At 47.0% G+C, this 19842-nt stretch overlaps 1 protein-coding gene across 25 annotated transcripts in view; it reads right to left on the bottom strand.

Annotated features, from left to right (window-relative positions):
* The window catches only part of LOC108938752 (receptor-type tyrosine-protein phosphatase delta), a 325780-nt gene that overhangs the window by 228867 nt on the left and 77071 nt on the right, over positions 1 to 19842 (bottom strand). For all 25 annotated transcript variants that reach the window (XM_029251986.1, XM_029251996.1, XM_029251991.1 and 22 more), the window contains exon 3: positions 18990 to 19011. The gene's annotated coding sequence lies outside the window, so the exon portion shown is untranslated. The remainder of the gene's footprint in view (positions 1 to 18989; positions 19012 to 19842) is intronic.

Raw genomic sequence — 19842 nt, 5'->3', positions numbered from 1 at the left:
AACCTCATTCTCATTAAAACGTGGTTTGAATTATTGAAAGAGACACTGTTGGTTCCCAGGAAGGATTAGGTGAAATGGTCCTTTCACAGATTTTGTGTGTGTGTGTGTGTGTGTGTGTGTGTGTGTGGTGACCAGATGAATGTTTCCTGCTGTCTGTGCATCACTAGGCTATACAGAGCAAGCGTCATGACACTCGCACACCCACACACACATTCATACACACATCATCTTACTCCGCTGATTGGACTGGTGTGTATATATAACTATTTCATATCACATGGTAGTCAACGGCAAGACGTGCACTTCATCTACACAAGCTCCAGATTTCCTAGAAGTCTTTCCCACTGCACTGACCACTATGCTACGACAAAGCTCAAACGGAGGACCAGCAGAACCACACCGTGGAAGCTTCCGGAAGGTCCCAGCAAGAACTGGCCATGCAGGGCCAAACTGTCTGAGAAGAAGCAGCCCTACAGCTTGTCCACGATGGAGCCCTAAATCCCCGATAAGATTCATAGTGCTGGTAAACAAAGCTGATGAATCCCTTGATTTTCAGCTTTTTTTTTTTTTTTTCGGTCCATGTGTTTCGAGCGACGGTGTGAAAATGCCGTGTAAAACGCATGGAAAAAAATACCACCGAACCAGAACGTGAAGTGGCGGAAGAGGTGCAGAACGAGGAAGAGCTCATAGGCAGCGCAGCGGTTCCTGGCGTCACTGTAAACGGTTTTTACTGTAAGTTTAACTGAGCTGCAGCAGCCCTGAAATCGGTTCCCTCTCTGACTCACAACAATTGAGACTGAAAACACAAATAACGTGTAAACAGGCATCCAAATATGTGAACAGTTACTAAAATAGTGCTTTTTGTTCTTTTTTTTTTTTTTTTTAACATGAATCATCTTACTGATTTCAGACAATTCGATTTGCAGGCAGAAATATCGTAGCGCGCGCACACACACACACACACACACACACACACACACACAGCATGTCCTAACAATTATCCTTTTACATTTCAGGTTTCTTAATCTCATTAAGCACCTCTAATTAATGAACGGTTAATTCATTTTCCAATTGTGTCGTTTAGTATGTTTACCGAAAAGCCTGGCAACTGCAGCAAGTGAGATATTACACTAAGCAAGGTAAAAACAGAGTAAGAGACAGCAGAGCGCGGTGCTATAAACAAGCACTGGAGACGGCTGAAAGAAGGCGGAGTTCGCCTGGGATTAATGAGGCCTTGTTTTTCCCTTCTTGTTGAAACAAATGTGTATGTACATGTTGTGCCCAGAGGAGTAAGTTCCACATACTTCTCCAAAATTAAACTTGATAAGTAAACGCGGGGCACCGTGGTGACGAAAACGGGAACACGCAGTTATCGACATAGATGGCACGCAACGATCGGCTGAAAACGATCGATATCCATGAACGCGTAGGGCGGCGCACGTACGGCCGTAAAAATGCTATACTCGAGATCGCATATGGCCGCTTCTTCGTTTAAGAGCGTGGAACGCTCTCGAGGAGTCGAAGCCTACTGAAGAATACATAAATAAATAAATAAATAAAATTAAAAAAAAATAAAATAAAGCGTGGACGGTGAGCTGATTGCAGTGAGCGGAGACCCATTTTGCCCGGTAATGTGTCTGAGAGAATCAAAGCCCACAAGTCGGTGCTGTAAAGGAGCGCGTCAGTATTGATTTTGCTCCAAGCGCCGCCGCCCGTTAAGCATGTCTTGCCACGTTCATTAAGTGCACCGTGGGGCTGCAGTGTGCTCCGGGGTGCGCTCTAACACACATACACTTGGGGGGGTGGCGGCAGGGGGCCCTGGGCTGTCGAAGGGGAGACCGGATGGAGCCGAGCAGCTCCTCAAAGCTCGCCGGTTCACCGTAGCGCACTCTTCTCACTGCACTCTACTCTGCGTGAAGAGCCCCACGTCTGTACGATTTTCAGCAGAGACAGCAAGAGCTATATTTACTTGGAGACATGCTGTACATCGGTTTTTGCCTTAAGTTTGGAGAATTGAAAAACATTAAATATTCATTTCTCAGACATTTTTCTCCAAAGTGACGTAAAACCGAGGGTAAACGAAGATGCGTTAGTAAAAGACAAAGAGCTGTAGACGCACAGGACAGCTTGTGTGTCTGGTACCACCATGTTGCTGGTTCACATCCCTCAAGTAGCTCCTGCAGAAGTGACATTCGAATCGAAAATACATAGATAATCATAGCAGATGGTGTGGGACTCATTTACAGAGCTGTTAGGAGATCAGGAGAGAAGTGGTTCAGAAAAAGAGACCCTTCATGGATGCTGGGAGGGATTCAGCAGCTCTGAGGGACAGAGGAAGCTCGTTCCACCATGTATTCAAAGTATTGCAAGTGTCCTCCGCATTCTGCACATAATTTGCTGACATTTCTGACTCATGACACCAAAAGCGGTTGAGAATTAAACAGACCCGGTATCTACAACACACTGGAGTGAAGAAGTCCTACACTTTGTAAATGAGTGCAACCGGAGCAAACCCACAGACACCACGCTGTCTGAACTGCCACGCATGGTGGAGCACCGAGAAATATTCACACAAGAAGTATTTGTTCACTGTGAGAAATAATGAAATAAAATAAATAGGAGCGCGGACGGTTTTGCATATTTCTTCGGGACAGCGGTTAGCTGCTGGTATGTTCGGAGATAATTCGGGCTCAGCCTTGGGCGAAGGCTGCCTGGAAGATTCTTGTGTCACTTCAGATAAGAGGAGAAATATAATTTATAGCTGTGGGACTGGCTAAGTGCCTCCTGCCTTCACTTTATTCCAACATAAGCAATTCAGTGCTCTGTGCTCACTCGTCAGGCTCCGGCGTTGGGCGAACGGACCGCCGCGCCGCTTCGGCCTCTTCCGTTGCCTTCGTTCCGTGCGTTTCGCTTAATGCTCACACACGACACTTCGCTGCATGTTTACTTGCTGACGGGGTCCTGCCGCTTCATCATTTACCGTGTTTATGCCATCATTCCCTTAAATCTTTACTTAGACGATGGTCCGGGAAGAGAAGGGCAGAGAGGGATTTTTTACATTACGTGTATTCATTTAGCAGATGCTTTTCTCCGGTTGATCAAGTCCTGTAAATAGCTGGGAGCAGTTCTATTAATGGATTTGTAGACAATAACCAGGGTCTTGAATTTGATTCAGGGAGCTATAGGAAGAGGGGGTGCGGTAGCGTGGTGGCGCAGTGGGTTTGGCTGGGTCCTGCTACCTGGTGGGTCTGGGGTTTGAGTCCCACTTGGGGTGCCTTGTGACGGACTGGTGTCCCGTCCTGGGTGTGTCCCTTCCCCCTCCAGCCTTATGCCCTGTGTTGCCGGGTTAGGCTCCGGTTTGCTGTGACCCTGCTTGGGACAAGTGGTTTCAGACAATGTGTGTGAGCTATAGGAAGCCAGTGCAGAGAAATGAGTAGAGGAGATACATGGAAATGCTTTGACAAGTCAAACACAACTTGTGCAGCAGCATTTTGTAGAAGCTGCAGAGGTTTGATGGCAGTAGCAGGAAGGTCACACAGGAGAGAGTTGCAGTAGTCCAGATGGGAAGTCACCATGGCCTGGACAAGTAGTTGGGCGGAGTCAGTAGCGAGGTAGGGACTGATCCTATGAATATTATGCAGGATATATCTGCAGGACCGGGTTGTGGCTTTGATGTGCTGGGTCAGAGACAGACTTGAGTCACTCCCAGACTCTTAGCCGAGGAGGTAGGCAAAATGAGTGGGTTGTCCAGTTTGATCGAGATAGTAACAGGAGGACAGGCCAGCTGAGAGGTGTAGGATCTCTGTTTTGGAGAGGTTGAGTTATAGGTGGTGAAGAATTTTGGTAGGTGATCAGTTTTTGTTCGTTTATTTATCCGTTTCCGGTTGCTCACTGTTAACTTAGCTTGTAGTTTACGTTATTCTTAAGTTCCATCGAGTCCATGTGGACCACGTGTAGAGTCCTTCCGGAAAGTTCTGTGCTCCACTTCAGTCCTTAGTGCTGAAGAGCTGTGTCCACTGTCTCTGTGACTGAGTCCATCCGTCCAGTTGCAGCTCGTCCTCTTCTTCTGTATCCTCCAACCCTTTCCCATCATCACCATCTTTTCCAGAGAATCCAACCTTCTCTTGACGTGTCCAAAGTATGAAAACCTCACTCTCATCATTGGTGCTTCCAGTGACAGTTCAAATTTTTTATTTTTTTTTTTTAATAGCAGGAGCAGAAACTCTCCAGCAAGCAGTCTCCTTTTCCCATTTGCCCCCCATGGCTCTGGTGTTGAGCCTTGCTGCTGTATTTATTAATGCGTTTGCTCACCTTTTATTTCGTTTCAGACTAAGACAAAGTGTCCGACCGAGCGAATGTAGAGCGAGAGAACACCTTGAGCGCACTTAAAAGGAAACTGATGTCGGTGAGCGGCTCAAGCCATTTTTCAGAGGACGGCTCTGCAAAGCGCCGTCGTTGAGGGCGGCTGTGCGGCAGCCCGGGGCAAGGACGGCGCCCGGGTCGCGCTCGCCCCAATTAATACACGTGTCCGAGGCTTACAACACACCGCGCTAATTACCAGCGCCAAACACCAGAGGTGTTCTGCTCCTTTCATTGTTCAATTTTCCATAGTTGGTCGTTTATTAAACTGTTGCGACAGCTGTACAAAATCTTCCCAGAATCCCATTGTTTTCAAGGACAGTGCTGACGAGGAGCCTATAGGAGCGTCAATTCGGCTGGAAGCCAACGGTCATCCTGTTCCGCCCATTAATCCATGACCGAAGCATCTCCGCTTCCTCGGTGACTCTCGCGCGTTTCTGATTAATGTTTCTCATCAAACATCCAAATTAGGCCCGAATTCCTCCACAAAGACTGAAACAAATAAATTAATTAAATAAAAACAGGGCTGCTTGCAAATGTTCACTGTGTTCGGTTTTTGACGACTGCATTGTTCTCTTTCAGTGCAGCAGAGACACTTAAAACAGCACGTTACACACCCACCTGACACACACACACACACACACACACACAACCAACCTCTGTGTGATACTCAGGCCTTTTTGGCAACTGGAAGACAAATTTCGCCTTGAATACCATAAAACTACGTCCCAAGTACAGCAGAGTTGCACTCAACAAGTGTCTGGACTTCAGTCGGCAAACTGCAGCACCACCAGGGGGCACAGCGGTTAGAGCTGCACTTTAAATCTCGGGGCACACAGGTTTAAATCCTACCTCCTGCTCTAGTGCCTTCAAACATGGTACTTACTCCAAATTGATAGAGTAAAAATGACCATGCTGAATAAATCAGTGTAAATAGCTCCAAGTACAAACGTAACATTGTTTGAAAGTGAGAGAGAAATAATTGTTAATAATAACCAATAGCAAAACAGGGGCTGAAAAGGGTAGCAAGAGGTAAGTACAATGAAATAGTTTATTTATTGTCCAGCTAAAAGAATAAATGAAGAAATGTAAATGTGATTTACGATGCCCACATTGCCAGAAAGTAGCATCAGTTTGATGACACTTAAGAAGAAAATGTGACCCAGTAGTTATTGTTATTTATCTCTCCCTCGTGGGTCCGAAGGGCCGATTTCTAACCCCGAAGACACACCGAAATAAGCAGACCGCCTTTTTTTTTTTTTTTTTTTTTTACAGCCACTTTAATAATAATTTTCCTGCACAAGAATGCTCTGTAAACAAACGTGAATTCTGCAGCATCACTCATCTGGAGACTGAGTAGGACTCAGTAAATGAGGACCACTTACTGTTCGAAGTGTATTAAAACACCCTGGGGGCAATGTGGCGGCCGTATTGTCTGGTCTGTGCGCTAAATATGAGGAGTCCTCATACGGATTAGTCCTGCCTGCCATAAATATCTTTGTTTTTAAATAAGGATGAACGAAATGAATCACTTCCACAGCGGCGAAGGAGGAACTTATCATGAGGTGGAAGAACATGCGCGCAAAACAAACCGAAAGATTAAAGAACAGGAATATACAATTATTTCGCAATATCTGAACAGAGAAGTTCAGACAAATATGTAAAACACAGAACATGATGCAAAAACAATTTCCAACGTACTGACGTATTGATTCCCGCGGCGCAGAGCTATATCAGCAGCCATTAGAGTCCAGAAGTCGAACCCTTAACCTCGACACATTTTCTCTACATAATGCAGTGTTTCCGTGAATCTGATTTTGGTCGCCGTTTCCGCTTTGAAATATGTATGAAGCGGAGCAAGCGGGAATCGCAATCAACTGGGCAAATTTCACTTTCCGAGGAACGTTTTAAGTTGAGAAGATGCAGACTGTGGGCTAATTCACCAGTTGACCTTATTACAGAGACGGGGCCCTCTTCCGCCGCACACGAAATATTAAAAAAGCGAGGAGCGCCGTGCTCGTGACGCGCCGACACATTCGGAACGCCTCCTGGTTTGTTTTTTCCCCATGACGCGTGCAGAGGCTCATAAATAACTGATGTGCGATGCGTCTTCGGAGCGCCAAGAAGGTCAGCCGCCCTCAAAACATGTTCATTTTGAGGGTAATTGCATCGGATTGAACGTGAAACGCCGTTACCTTCGGCGAGCCTCCGGAAGATTAGTGTTTGCCTTAGATCGATACGACACGGGTGGCTTGTGAAGGATGGGAAGGTTGCTGGCAGTGATGGCACTCGCTTGGGATGTTTAGTGTCGGGGACTTTAATTTTGAGGAGATAAATAATGGGGCTCGTTTATGGACATATAGCGCCGATTAACGGAGCCGACTCCTCCAGCAGGGGCTGTAGCGCACACACACGCACACACACACAGGACAACCCTCCTGATGAGCGCCTTCGCATGGGGAGGCCTCTCATCGGGGTCCTTCTGAGGGTGAAAGGAATCGCTCTCTGCGGCTCCAGAAGGTCACGTGGGCGAGATGTTCACGCAGAGGTTGGACAGTCGGAGGGTCCAGATGAAGGCCGCCGTGGCTTTTCACACATTTCACGCAGAATTCCCTTTTACAAACCAGGGTAAATCCTCAGACATGCAGTGCCAGCAGAAGCATTTTTAAATCAAAATATTCCATATTTCGTGCCCCGGAGTACTTTGTAATGCCAAACACGTCACCCGAGCATTTAGACTATCACGGGAAAGAAGCTGACTAATGTGGATTCGAAATGTATTCATGCTCAATAAAAGCCATTCATCAGCTTAAACTCTGCTCTAAGTTCAAGCTAAATTTAACCCACAAGGGATCCGTCTAAATAACTCCCCTGCAGGCCGGTATCAAGGGTGGATGAAATGAAGGAAAGTCCCGACTGTAGGGACCCCAAGACCCACGTGCTGCATGTATAGACCATTCCAGAAGAGCAGCTGTTGCAGCAGGACCGTGCAGTGAACCTGGACTGTGATGCAACCCCTCCCTCCCAGCAGATCCTCAAGAGATCACGCTGCATGGAGAGCGTGGAGTCCAGAACATCTCGTTGGCTCTGTGGAATGCAACGTCTCGGGAACGGGTTCCCAGTCCCTACGGAGGTCTGCCCAGGCGTTTTGATGACAGGAGAGAGTGTGCGGTCGAAGCTGGAGAAACGAACACGGAACTCGACCATCGTGCATCACCACAGGTGAAGTGGACCACAAACGCCTAGAGCTGGACTTGGGGTTTCTTAGATCCGGGGCTGTTCAGCAGGCTTTAGAGCAGGAACCCAGGTGTGTGAGATGGTGTTCATGAAGCCGGGTGAGAGGAAGGGTCAGAGGTCAGAGCAGAGAGTGTTACAAAGAACTGCGTCATATAGAAGAAAGGAACATCAACGTGGCTCTACCAGGTGCAAAAGATGGAATCGGCCAACGGTCTCGTTGACCGTGGCTGCGCAACGCTTTGGCCATGGGAAATTCCACCCAAAAAAATCAGCCACATGTCGCCATAATTCTCTTCACCTTTCGTAGCTTAACCCAGAGAGCTGCCGTTCGCCCACCGTTCTGACCCTTCAGCAGAATTGGCTCTTTCAGCGGCCTGCTACCGAAGGTCTAGTATTTCCTCGTTCTAACTATAAAAAGCTTCATCCCGAGAGCTTTAATTACCGATGTAAACTAGTTACTCATGTAGAACATTTAATTATACATTAAATATTAATAGCAAAGGTTGTTTTACGGATCTATTAAATTGTGTTAAACATGGATGCTCAATCTTATTAGCAGAATGAGCAGCTGACTTTTTTTTAATCAAATCTAATGAAATGTCAGACAGACCGTCTCAGCAAGACAATCCATACAGCCACTGAAGTGGTATCTCGGTTTTTTAAAAGAAGACCCGCTGCTAAATAGAAAAGAGAATGAAAATCAATACCGTGAGTAACATATCCACTTACTCCGAACCAAAAGCAACAATCGCATTTTATCTGGAAAACATCCACTATTGATGCTGTAAATCCTGGCTTAACCTTTCAGATCACTGACTGTATTGGTGCAGAGTAACTCTTCAGAGGAACGCCTCTCGTTGTTTCAGAGCAAAGGACTAACGCACCACCTCGAGCGCGATGTGTCAAAAGCACCTTTCCTTCTGTTCTGTTTGCCGGAACGGCCCAGCCTAATAAGCCCAAAAAGGCCGCGGTTTGCGCAGTCGGATGCCGTACCGATCCGCCGCGGCCCCGCGACCCCCCGGAGACACCGAAGGCCATGCGGGTGAAGCACATCTCATTACCAACCACTGGTTCCGAAAGTTCAACAAAAATGCTTTTTGTCACTGCGTATTATTATTTATTATATTAGTCCGCCCTTTTCTCCAAGGTGAAATAACGACGTTGAATTTGCGTTTAAAGTTACTTATACCGATTGACCCATTTGTACAATTGGGTGATTTTTATTGTCTTAGTTCTGGGGACCTCGCTCAAGAGTGCTGCAGCTGGGGAAGGTATTCCAGCCCACCGCTGCCCAGGTTTGGACATTTCCGAAAATTCGAGAAAGCCACGCTGGGTATTTTATTTGCGGGATTTGGAATCTCACGTATAGCTGCATGTTTTTTCAATGCACTTACCAAAAAGTTGATCAACTGCACCCGAAAAAAATACACACACACACAGACACATGCACACACACACTTTCATAGTCAATATTGTGTCAATCCTTAGTTGAGCATTTATACCCAGTTCCACAAGCTGCACAGGATGCGGTTTATCTTCCAGTCCTGCTGTAGAAAAGATTAGTCAAATGCACCTCCTCATCCTCAAGCCTTCATTAACAAATTCCATTTTGAGCAGTTCCTCTAAACCCTTTATCCTATCGCAACATTTTTGTTTTCCTCTAATCGTGTACAAATTAATTAACTGACACGGATGACTAATTTAGCTCACCTGATAAGAAAATGACTCCAGGTGCACGTAAACGCACCGTAAGCGGAATGGGGAATGCGGACTGGGAAGAGCGAGGAGAGCGGAGCTCTGTGTTGGCCCATCTCCGACAGTGACAGGAAAGCGGTGTCGTGATGTTGGGTAAATATAAAGTTTACAGGGCTGCGAGCGCTGAAATCAACACCTTGGAAAAGTCACCGTGAAAGCCCCCTCGGAGGCTGTTGGGAAGGGGTTGGGGGTTGGGGGGGTGCCGGAGCCTCAGACTGAAAGGCTGTAAATTAGTGTTCCTCACACCTGGCCTGACCCATCCAGCACTTCCAACACACTGTCTAATTTTACATCCTGCGCTGCGGGTGTGAAAACTCATCCCGAGACTAAACCTGCTTAAGGTGTGAATCTTCCCGAAACGTGATACACCTTCCGGATGGCGAGAAGAATGGCGCGGAGACGCACGCCTTCTCCAGGCTTACGTCTCCTCCGCTGCAGTGCAGTTAAGCCCTCTGTCGTCTCTCTATTACGCTGAAAATAAAGTGCGCTATTCGAGGAACCGCATCCGTCCGGGGGACAAGCGCCCGACACTTTGCGTGCGTACGTGTGTTGCCATGGACGCGTGCGGTGAAGAACGTAGCAAGAATAAGGTACTTAAAATATGAATTGTGCAGTTTAATGCTTTCATGGCAGCTCAAAAAAAAAAAAAAGAGTGAACAAAGCTATAGAAAGCAACCTGCACAAATCCCAGCAGCCGAAGGTGTTGAGATCCACGCAGAGCAGCGCTGCTCCGGGAGGTGTTGATTTGCGGCTGAGCTGCTGAAGTAGATGTGAAATGTAACGGGAAAGATGCGCAAATGAATGTATGTACGGCTAATGAAAGATGAAGACGACACGATATTTAAAGAGGAGAAGACAGCTGGGGAGCAAACACGTGGGTTTCGCTGGAACACCTGGGGAACGGTGTCAGCTGGAGCTGCTCGCTAAACTGCTGACGCTCACAGACGCTCATCAACACCCACCGACACAAAATTAATATCCGGTGATGCTCACTGATGGCCGTAGACACCCATGAATATCCAATGATGCTCAGCGATGCTCACACACGCCCGTGAATACCCAGTGATGCTCCCTGATGCTTATTAACACCTAACAAGACCTGTAGACACAATTGTTGATTCCCAGTGACACCAATTAACCGCTGCAGATGCCCGGTGATACCCGTAGACACTCGGTGATACCAGTTGGCACTCAGTGACACCTACTAACGCCGTTAAGATGAGCTGACGGCCGTCCGCCGCTCTCGCTCGCCTCTCCTCTTCGCCGAACCCGGGCACACCCGAGCATTTGAACCCACTGTGACGGCGGTCTGAGCGCAGAGGTGTCAGCAGATGGGGGGGCACCACCCACGCGTCTGCCGCATCACCTCCTGTCCACGGCACCCGGGTGCGGAGCGCCGGCCCGGTGCCCGGTCCGAGGCAGCACGGCCGCGGCACGCCGGCGTCTTTCAATTAGTCCGCCGAGTGTCACAGCATGCAAATATCTGTGATAATATATCCGGAAAGCAAACATATATGATAATTTATGTTTGTGAAACAGCTTCAAAGCTTAAAGAGCTTCAAAGCATGTCAGCAATAATGCCTCGCGAAGATCCGACGGCCGGGGAGGAAGGAGAAAAAAAAAAAAAAAAAAAAACTTTAAAATGTCGAAGAAGATGTGGAGCGAAACTTTTATCAGCTCACATTCCAGGGGCAACACAAGTCTCAGAGTGTTAATGATCTACTTCCTCCTTCCATTTTACATTTCACACTCGTCAAAATCCGTGACATAAAGAGTACCAGCCGGCGAGCGCATACAGAGTAAACTCAACTCTGCGGTCCAAGCGCTGCGAAATTAGCAAAGATGCGGTAATGATGGCACTTCTCCTCTATTCTACTGTTACCTCCAGACAAAGGCAGGAGCTAAAATAATTACTATGGTACACCAGTAACTGGACAAAGCTATGAAAATAACTACATTGATGTGTTCCCTTTTGTAGCACTGCTTTACACATTAAATACCAAATGAACTGTACATTTATTACTGTGTCATTTGTGGCCAAATGAAATGCAGACGAGCCATGTCATAACTAACGCTGCAGCTTATTTGCATGAGGTCTTTGGGGGTGGGGGGGGGGGGGGGGGTCCGAGGGCCGATGTGCTGAATCGCGCTTCCTCAGCCGGGCATTGACACGACTTCATTTGCGTCTGATTTATGTGCATATTTGGGAAGTAACTTACATTCCGTCGATACGCTATGCACCCTGGCGGTTCTTTCCATTGATCACGGGCCATATAATACTGTAATTGATTTTAAATGGCATTGCCATTACCCTCTAGATAAACTTGCCAAACAGTTCCCACACACCTGCCAATATAGTTAATGATGTGATTTGCAATAATCATATGAGGTGTGACGAATCAATTGCCATCGGATGCCATTGGATGTTTGTTGGGCCTCCACTGGGCGAGAGCTTCGCTAAGCGCTGGGGTCCACACCCTGTGCGAGGCTGAGCGACAGGTACTACGTTCCTCGCATCTGACCTCCTTGACCTCCTTCATTCACGTAAACGAAACGAGCTCCTCTCAGCCACCAGTGGCCCCGGTTCCCTAAAAGCACACTTGAAAAGTGGTTTCTAATTACTCATTTGGCCCAGAACCGAAGATATGAAAAATTAAAGCCACTGGAACGAAGCAATACAACTTTAATTATAGTAATATTTTAATGTACAAAAGATTATGCACATAAATTATAATTCACAAATCCCCTACTTCCCTATTTTTTTTACTATGCTGTATATATTATCTGCTATTAAGCTATAATAAAATTGATGTGATCATAGATAACTTTTTCTCCCTAAACTTTTCAGTCCGTCAGCTCAAGGGAATTCTTCAAAAATTTCTTTATTTATGACATATTAATTTACTCAGTCATTCATTGTGTGTATTGCGCTGTGCAACACACTGGGATTTCCCGCATGGTTCGGTAATCTAACTGCATGCCCCCAGGCCAGAGATTATCATTACTGGACAATTTTCAGCAGAAAGTAGACAACTATTAATGATTCCAGAAGACTGGCATTTGGCCAGTGTTGTTGGTGATATTTTACTGTAAATTAATTTAAAAAAAAATATTTAGCTAAAAATAAAATCGTATGACTTTGGCATTTTTTCTGTAGTTTTTGAAGAGTAACATTTTTTTTTTTTTTTTTTACTGGGCCAACAGCTAATGAAGGAGTTAGGTTCATCACACTGCAACCCTTGCCCTTGGGCTCAAATCCAACTCCTGCTGTAGTACCTTTGATTGAGGCAGCTTCTCCCAAGCAATACAATAAAAATTACTGTAATTTTAAGCATAAATAGCTTAAAATAACTATAAATAGCTCAGTGTACAAACCTCGCACCTTGGAGATAAAGGTCCAATGCATATTGTTATAAATGTGAAAAGTCACTTTTGGGAACCCTAGGTATGATTTGGAACCTATTCTTCCAGTACAAGAATGAAGACATTATCACTCAATGTTTTTTTTTTTTTCCTTCTTTTCTTAAACACTTCCGTGGAGTCAGAGGGAAAAGTCCTTGTGGGAAAGAGATGTACTTCGCCCTGGTTCTCCTCCAAAGCACCCTTGGCAGGGCTGCGTTCTCTGTAGGACACTACTGATGGATGCTGGGAAAACAAAGCTTTCTTCACGGGGTCACGCCGAAAGATTTCGACACACCTTTGAAGTGCGGCTCTCGGCTTGGCAGGAACGGGGTGTTAGCAAGCGCTGAGCACATTTCAGGGTTCGGAACAGGCACCGCAATGCAGCGGCACCGCACCCTTAGGAAAAGCACTATTCGGGGAAGAAATCTATATTTTAAATGTCAGAATACATTAAATATTAACATTACATTTTGTAATATTTCAAGTAATCCAAATGTGATACATAAGAGATAATCCTCCTCATAAATTCCTATAAATGTGTGTGTCTAAAATAAGTTGAGTATGAAATAAGTTCTGCTGAGTCCACCCATTAGAACTGGACAATTTTTTTTGATGAGAATGGTTTAGTAATTATGAACAGTGGTCAGACGTCTTTAATATTTTCAAGGATCATACAAGATATCTTGTGTGTGTGTGTGTGTGTTTTGGCAGAGGGTAACATAACTGGAGAAAAATTTTGGCCAAAACCTTTCTCTGCACTCGAGCCCTTTGTCTGGAAGGCTGATAACAGATGACAGACAAGCGTGGAGCGCTGACGTCTGGCTGCATCCGAGTAGAAATATCCACAACTGACCGTGATATAAGTTTTTGATATGAGGAGATCAACGCCACGTCAGACTTTGTAGCTCCACAAACAATCTCGGCGGCTGTGAGGGGAATTGAAACAAAGGGACGGGTGGAAGCTGGAACCAAAAGGCTGATGAAGGCAGAGCAGAGGGAGGAGGGAGACCATTTGTGTGCGAGACCCTTCCGATGTCCCCCACACACATACATAGTAGAGAGCAACGCACTGTTGTTTCACATGATGCGCTAATGAGGCGCAACCTTTACTCAAGGTGTTTTATCGGCCACTTTGTACCTCTGCGATGCACCAGCATTTCTGGCTCTAGACCCAAGACTCAAACATGTGCTTCTGTTGTAAACCACACAGACTTGGTAAAAGATCAGAGGTATCAGCTGACCGGTGCAGTGTCCCCTGGTGGACTGTATCGGATGGGTACCCCCATCTCAAAAGTGCTCAATTTCAGGACAACGATGCTCCACTCAAACAGGTATCCTTCATCATTCTCCGGCTTGGGTCTGGGAACGTACAAGGTATCATCTCAACACAACTTGGTTTGACACCTTTAAGGATATCCTGGGCTGAAAAGCCAGATGTACAAAGCCTTCTTTACAGGTCTGTTGTTGTTAATAATAATAATAATAATAATAATAATAATAATAATAAATCTTCGATCCCTTTTCCCAAGGTAACTTACAATGTGAGGTTCGCGCATTAAGCTACTTACATTGATATATCCTCGGCAGCAGTTACAGAGCAGGGTAATTCTTACTGCATCCATTCAGAGTAATTACCTTAATTAAGGATACTACAAGAGGAGTGGGATTCAAACCCAGGTCCAACAACTGCAAGGTGACAGCCCCAATCGTAACGCCACCTGCTGGCACTGCACACAGCTGTCGGAATATTTCAGCGCTCCGACTCATCAAATTACTTCAGCTCATAGTAATTAAGCAGCACATTCTTTCACACTGTCAGCATCTTAAGACAAAGTAACGGGTTATGGCTACACTATTGAAAAAAGCAGTAATTACAGTGAAGAAAAAAGCCCCAAAGAACAGCCATCCCTGAAAATGTGCCAGTCAAACAACCTGGAACTGGCAGTAAATCAACAAAGACTGAAACCAGAGACCGCACTCATAATTCCACTGAATCAACATTCAGAATTACCAATTTATTCTGGCTCCCATTCATATGCATCTAATCTCCATTTTGTTTGTATTCTTATATTCATAAGAATATATATACACACACATATATGTAATGTGTACGGAGGAAATGTGGCGTCTGGTTATTGTTTCATCTGCAGCCAATGCATTTCTGAGTGAGCGAGACTCCCTGATAAAGAGGAGGCGCTCAAAGCCATCTGCCAGCCATTAAACCCTCCATCAATTTCAAACAGCTCCATTGCCCCACATATAACTCTGGTGCTCTATGTACATCTTTAAAAACGAAAGGGTATCATCTTAAACCAAGATTTAAGGGTGTTAGCAGTCATCCTGCATTCCTCTCGTGTTCAAAAGGCACCGTGACTTGGCGCCGCCGTCTGCACTCCGCCGTCGGAGGGTCGCAGAGGAGGGACGTGCAAGACGAGCTTGTTCTGAGATTCCTTTGCAAGGCAAACCCCAGTGCAGATGAGCGTCAGACACACCTGATGTAAATGAGCCGCAGGCCAATTCCGGCGGGTACAGTTAATGAGAATGACGGATTTTTTTTTTCTTTTTTCTTTAAGGACATCTTTCAGCAGAGGAATCATGCCGTGAGGAATCGTACTGTCGCTGATAAGATATCGGTTGCACAATGTTGTTAACAATGCTACCAATGTTCTGCTTTCTCCATTTGTCCCGTCAACAAATGTTCTGTCTTTATCGAGCTTGAAATGCTACAAATGATGCCGGTGGAAGAGGCACCATCTGTTTATGTGCCAAAGAAGGAGACGATCGCCTCCCATACCACCAGGGTGTCTTTGCTGGAGTCACACTTCGCAGGAGCTCAGGGGGACCGCCGCTGTCAGGGGCGAGCGCGGTCACCGGGATCACGGTACACTCGGCATCGCGAGTCTGCCAGAAGGACACTGGATCGGGGCAAGTCTGAAGATGTCAAGTCTAACCCCTGGAGCGCTCTTGAAAGTCGTCCCGTTGCTTCTGCCTGCGCTTCACTCAGAGCATCTGCTGTCGCCCCCAGGTGAAAAACGGGAGCCATAAATTAGTCAGCGAGGGGCGCCCGCTAATAGGACGCGGAGAGTCTCCGAGTGGACCGAGTGGAAAGCGAGACGTGATTGGGCTGTCAGTTCGAGCTCTCGGCCCCACGCTAACCGCCGGCTCGCTCGCCTCCGCATGCCTCTGCCTGAGAGCCCCGTGGCAGACAGATCCTCCACGGATACGTCCACCTTATGCAACCGGCTCTGTGGCCACGTCACAGTGGACCTCCAAAGGTGCACCGGTCCAACGGTGCAACTGCTCACATGGGCAGCACACAGAGACCTACAGGTCACGAGAACGTCTCTGTGAACGGGAGATGAGAGGAGTAGTACGTATTCAATCGGATTCCTTTGAGGTGATCAGACCATCAGCATCATATCATAAAGCATCAAGTAGCCTTGGACGAAGAACTAGCAGGAAATATCAGCCAGAGTCTGAGGGCAACGGGAAGCAGAAGACAACCTGAGGGCAATACGAAGAGGACAATATTGTACATTAATTCATTTAGCTGACGCTTTTCTCCAAAGCGACTCACAATGTTAAGGTTTAAATTATTTACCGATTTATAGAGCTGGGTAATTTTACTGGAGCAATGTAGGGTAAGTACCTGGCTCAAGGGTACTACAGCCGGAGGTGAAGACTGAACCTGCAACCTTTAGATCAAAAGGAAGCAACTCTAACCACAACGAGAATGTGATAACTGTGGGGCAATAACGAGAAGGTAATATCCGAATGCTTCGAACCAGTGTTCCAGTGCTGCTCAATTTGTGCTAGGAGAAGGAATGAAACAACATTTCAGAGAAGCGACATTTCGTTCCACTGTATACAAGCTGTATAGAGGAATGACAATGAAAACAACTTGAACTCGAATGCTATCGCAGGTCCCTGCCGACCCCCTACGAACACCACGGGCACGGCGATCAAGGTACACCTGTACAAATGTTGACCGTGCCGACCTGCTCCCTTTAAAGCCGCCCAAAAGCTCTGGACGGCACCGTTCTCCAGAACTGGAGTCCATCAGAAAGAGTTCCTGCGACTGCACGGGTGAAAGAAATCGAGGTAAAAAGTAAGAGACGTGACCAGTAGAAACTGCCTGCGGACTGCGTGGAGGAACTGAGCTGAAGGGCTCCCGAAACCTCGACCGCGGAACGCTGTTCTTGAGCTGCAGATACATCTCTCTCTCCAGCCTCTGGTGGAAATAAATAATAAAGCAGTAAAAAGAAAGAGGCGTACAGTAGTGAGAGCGACGCAGCCTTAGATAAATATGAACCATCTGTTAGAGCTGAGAAGAAAGAGCAGCCGCTCCTCCTGATGGACGTCTTCGGGTCCTGCGCTGCTCCGCCGTGAACCCGGACCGACACGTGGGGAACGAAGCGGGACACTCTGCCGCTGATGACACACACCACTGACCTGAAGGTTCCTGGTTCGAGTCCCAGGACGCGGTCTGCTGCCGCACAGTTGAAAAAGGCACTTAACCCGAAGTTCTACAGTAAAACCGAGCTGCTGGAACAAGCAGGAGGGTCTCAACTAAGGATCGGAATAATACAAGTGGAGACAGACCAGCTTACGTACTCTATGTTATGGGGGAGTGCCACTAGTTTTTATTATTATTATATATCTCGCACTTCTCTTCAAAGTCATTTACAACGTTAAGCTATTTACACTGATTTACCCAAACATGAAGCAGGGACATTGTCATACTGACATTGTCACTTCAGAGAAATACCTTGATCACGGGTACGACAGCAGGAGGTGGATTTCAAACCTGGGATCTTTAGGTTTCTAAGCGGTGGCGCTGATTGCTACACCACCTGCTGCCCATTATTTTTCTTCTGTCGTACCGTGGTTTGCGTGGTGTGTGCCCTTGGCAAAGTTGCAGGTATGTTCAGCCCGCTGCCGTCTCTTCATTAAGCTCCAACAGACATGTAACAGCACTACACTTACCGTGGTAGTAAAGTCAAGTGTACAGACACACTACTTTATTTACAGCACATCAGCAGTATGGCACCAAGGAGTGTTTTCCTCACATCTGTCCCACAGGGAAACGTCTGCTCTTGATGTTACTGCTATTTATGTGTGAGGAGAAGGAGGAGGAGGAGGAGGAAGGGAAGCGAGCAGAAGGTTTTTGTGTCCGACTGTAGAGGCCCGAATCTGGACCGTGCTGGAGATGCGTGGTGCCACGCCTACATGCCCCCTTCCGTAGGGTCTCATGACCCCTCGGGGTTGAGAAGGCACTGCTGTTGTCCCAATCCGGCACATTCCGCCAGACTCTAACAACGGAAGGAAACGGCAGAGCTCGGCCCCGCGCTGCGGAGAGGATCGGGTTCGAAGCCGTGCTTTTGAGTCGGCCCACTTGCACCCCCTTTGCTTGGAGCGTTCCGGCAGCGAGCTGATTGATTATCTCCTGCCAGCGGAGTGCGGTACGACAGGTCTGCTCTCGTTTAGAGGACCCTGCCGGCCTTTCCGTGACTGCCACTTCTAAAAATAAGAAGGCTGTAGGTGTGTGGGTGTGTGTGTGTGTGTGTGTGTGTGTGGCTGCTCGCAGCCGCCAAGGTCCCGATCCAGCGAACACGTGGCGATGAGCGTCGCGCTAATAACTCAAGTGTGATGAGACGGGCGGCTCTAAGATTCCCATTTGCGCGCTGCCGTGGGAGCCGCACAGGGGTCGTTCCTGGGACTCCCGAAGGCACAGGTGCAGATATGGATCCAATTATTTATGGGACTCTGGCTTTGCTGCAGAGTAACGTCGCAGCGAAGCGGCCGAGACTGCCGCCGCGACCGTGGCGAGCGCGAGGCCCCGCGCTGCACACATCGTCGCTGTTCCGCAGGGCGACGAGCCCTCATTTCCACGGTGAGCAGACACTAGGCCTCTTCTTAAGTCAACACTGACTGCGATTCTTTGAACAATCTAGGCCATTTGCCTCTCATTTGAATAAAATTTGAATTTAAGGCACGGAGCGCAGACGCGGTGCCAGAAATAGCTAAGCAAGTGTTTGGCTCACACATCTGGGAATTCGGAGGAGAATTGCAAAGCGTTGCATACCTTTCAGAGCAAACAGCAGCCGGCGCGTCACACTCCTCTATGTTTGGCTTGTGCCCATCATTTATTTAAGCGTCACTTTCCATTGGTTTTTTTTTTTTTTTTTATTAGGCAAATTTGACACTCTAGTTTAATGAATGAAATAAATTCTTACCTTTCAGTTCACTTGGTCACATCTGCAAGAAAGGAGAGGGGGATAAAGAGAAAAATATATCAGCAACTTCTACTGTACAGAAAGTTAACACGAAAGCAGCGGGTCAGCGTACCCCCCCCGCCGGAACACAGCCGCAACGGCAACATCCCGCAGACGGGAGCCTAACAATAACTCAAGTCAGGGGCCTTTTCATGCATATTTCAGCACAACATAGACAAGGTTTGAAGACGTAAACTTTGTACAGACTGTGCATGATATTTCAGCCAATAAATGATACACACACACACACACACACACACACACACACACACACGCACATTTTCAGAACCGCCTGTCCCATACAGGGTCACGGGGAACCGGAGCCAACCTGGTAACACAGGGCGTAAGGCCGGAGGGGGAGGGGGACACACCCAGGACAGGACGCCAGTCCACCACAAGGCACCCCAAGCGGGACTTGACCCCCAGACCCACCGGAGAGCAGGACCGTTGTCCAACCTACTGCGCCACCACACCCCCACCCAATAAATGATATTTCTGCCAATTTTCTTCAGCAAAGAAAGAAGCAAAATGTTTGGTCTGCTTTACCTACATCTGTGACCCAGGTTCACCCAGGATGTTCTGAACGCTCTCGCTGTGACACGGTTCAAACTGACTGGGAAATTAAAATGCTTTTATCGTAACTTTTCACACACAACAAAACATGTCATCTTTGTCATTTTCTCATAAACGGTATTCCCAGGATTTTTTCCAGGTCAAAAAAAAAAAAAAGAAAAAAAAAAAAGTGGAACGCTCCCCTGTATTCACAGTATAGAGACATTGAGTCGTCCAGCTGCTGCAGACAAAGAGAAAACTG

Source organism: Scleropages formosus, chromosome 5 (assembly GCF_900964775.1).
Source record: "Scleropages formosus chromosome 5, fSclFor1.1, whole genome shotgun sequence".
NCBI lineage: Eukaryota > Metazoa > Chordata > Actinopteri > Osteoglossiformes > Osteoglossidae > Scleropages > Scleropages formosus.
This window is presented reverse-complemented; position numbering and strand designations above follow the sequence as displayed.